Raw genomic sequence first — 2500 nt, forward strand, 5'->3', positions numbered from 1 at the left:
AATGCCAAGGTCAAACAGCACTTGCACAAGCCTGGCATGCTGGACTCTATCAAATGCCTTCGATAGATCTACCATTACTACCCCGGTGTGTTTTCGTTCCGATTTGGCCAATTTCCAGCGGTTGGAGGCAAGGATAAGAGCATCTTCTGTTGAGTGATTTCTTCGGTATGCAAATTGACTTGAAGGTAACAAGGAGTGATCATCTAGGAAAGTTGTCAGCTGTTTCTTGACAAAGTGTTCCAGTATGCGAGAAACAATAGGCAGTAGCGAGACGGGCCGATAGTTACGAGCTGACAGTGGGTCGCCATTTTTATACAATGGGCTGATAAGAGAATGTTTGAAAGTTGATGGCACTATACCAGACGCAAGAGATAAGTTGACGATCTTCATCAGGTATGGGGAGAGGGTGTCCGAGCAACGTTTCAACACAATACCTGGGATTCCATCACTTCCTGTAGCTTTATGTGGATCCACACATTGCAAACGCTTAGCGACATCATACAACGACACAGGTTGGAAGGCTGTAAGGGCATCAGATTTCGTAGGGCCAACTGGCATCTGTAGGTGCGTAGGTCGACTGGGGTCATGAACAACATCTGCAAAGAAGTCGCCCAGCTGGTCAGCTGATACCTGGGGTACTCGGCGGGTCTTTTTTCGTCCGGTGACAGTGTTCATCACGGACCAAAGTTTCCTCTGATCAGACGTATAGCATTGATCCATAAAGTAAGCATTCTTCAACTGTCTATCTAGCTTTCTGGCCTTGGCACGTGCAGCTCGGTGCTCCTGCTGGAGTGCCTCGTTTGCTCTATCTTGCATTAGACGGCGGTGCAGTCTGTTTCGGTTCCGGACACACTCAACCAGCTCGCGAGTCAGCCAGGGACATGGACGCCGGTCTGCACGGCGGCGGGTGGTGATGGGTGCATGTTGGTCAAGGGTGGAGAGAATAGCATTGTTAAAGGAAGTTGTCATGGAGTCAACATCTTGATCATCAAAGCCGACAGACAGTATGCCATGTAAATCAGTTTGAAAGCAGCCCCAGTCAATCTGATGGAGACGACGACCCGTGACAGTTGATGTTCCCTTGCGAGCAGGTTTAGACGGAATCGGTAGATGAGCGAGTATGGCATAGTGATCACTTATATCGAGGTAAATTATTTCACATGTTCCACTTATAGCTGTTGTTGAGAGGAAAAGGTCGAGAATGGTCTGGGAATGTGCTGTCACTCGTGTTGCAGAGGATACGTAATTCTTCAGATCAAATCTCGTCAGAATATGCTGAAGAGGGTGGGCAGCATTACCAGGCATGCTGAAATCCACGTTAAAGTCACCAACGAGTACTGTGGAATGTTGCCGTCCTTGACAAGCTTGCTCAATGTTATTCTCAAAACCATCCCAGTACGATACAGGTTTGTTTGGTGGGCGATATGTACACCCGAGAACAGTGGTTCGCCCATTACTTGTAATTTCGATCCACATCATCTCTAGCTCTGGACACTCCAGGTCCGTGCGCCTTCTGGCATGGACAGAATCATGACAGTACACAGCGACGCCTCCTCCATGTTGACGATAACGGTCCTTTCGGAACAGCTTGTAATTCGGAATCGAAATCTCGCCGTCGCTAATGCATGGCTTCAGCCAAGTTTCAGCCAGGCCGAGGACATGGATTCCACGCACAGCAAGGTACTGTTGCACTTCGCCGACTTTTCTCTGTAGACTACATATATTGAGAAAGGATACGGCAAGCATAGCCTGGCTCATGACTTGTGGTGAACGATTTCCCGCCGCTATCATTGGGAACTGAGTTCAGTGTCTGTGGACGCATCGTCAGTCGTCGTCCTGCCCTTGTCCTTGCTGACAGGAGTTTGGGAGGCCTTGGATTCGGGAGCATTGAACACCCAGCGACGACAGTATGCTCGACCCCGCCAGAAACCCTTAGAAAGCAGCACCGCAGCTGTGGGTGCGCTCACAGTGAGCCGAGCGAATGCGGTCGACTTCTCAGGTTTCGCACTTTGTATTTGACACTTGTAGACGACAATAACAGCTGGGTTGTTGGCATTCCGTGTCACGTAGCCACGGAGTCGTTCTTCTGTCACTGTTGGTGACAGCCCTCCAACATACAGAACGACTTTCCTGCGAGGAGCACATACATCCTGCCACGGCTCCTCCGGAACAGGTGTTGTCGATGGGGATGTAGCTGCCGCTCTGGCAGCCTGGACCAGGTCTTCAATCTGCCGTGGCTCAGGTGGCCTTGGGTTTGCTGGGATTTCTGCAGCCGGCTGCTGCAGCAGTAATTTGCAGGGCTGTTTAGTCATGTCCGCAGAGTTCTGAGTGACCACTGAGGCAAATGTTGGTGCATCCTGGACAGATTGCTGCTGCTCAGTGGCAGAAACTGGCTGACGACTGGACTGAGTCGCAGCATCACTGGGTGTAGGACTGACCACCGAGGCAAATGTTGGCGCATCCAGGACAGATTGCTGCTGCTCAGTGACAGAAACTGGCA

At 50.6% G+C, this 2500-nt stretch overlaps 1 protein-coding gene across 3 annotated transcripts in view; it reads right to left on the reverse strand.

Annotated features, from left to right (window-relative positions):
* Positions 1-2500, reverse strand: part of LOC135809295 (uncharacterized) — a 37037-nt gene that overhangs the window by 14987 nt on the left and 19550 nt on the right. The window lies entirely within an intron of this gene.

Source organism: Sycon ciliatum, chromosome 2 (assembly GCF_964019385.1).
Source record: "Sycon ciliatum chromosome 2, ocSycCili1.1, whole genome shotgun sequence".
NCBI lineage: Eukaryota > Metazoa > Porifera > Calcarea > Leucosolenida > Sycettidae > Sycon > Sycon ciliatum.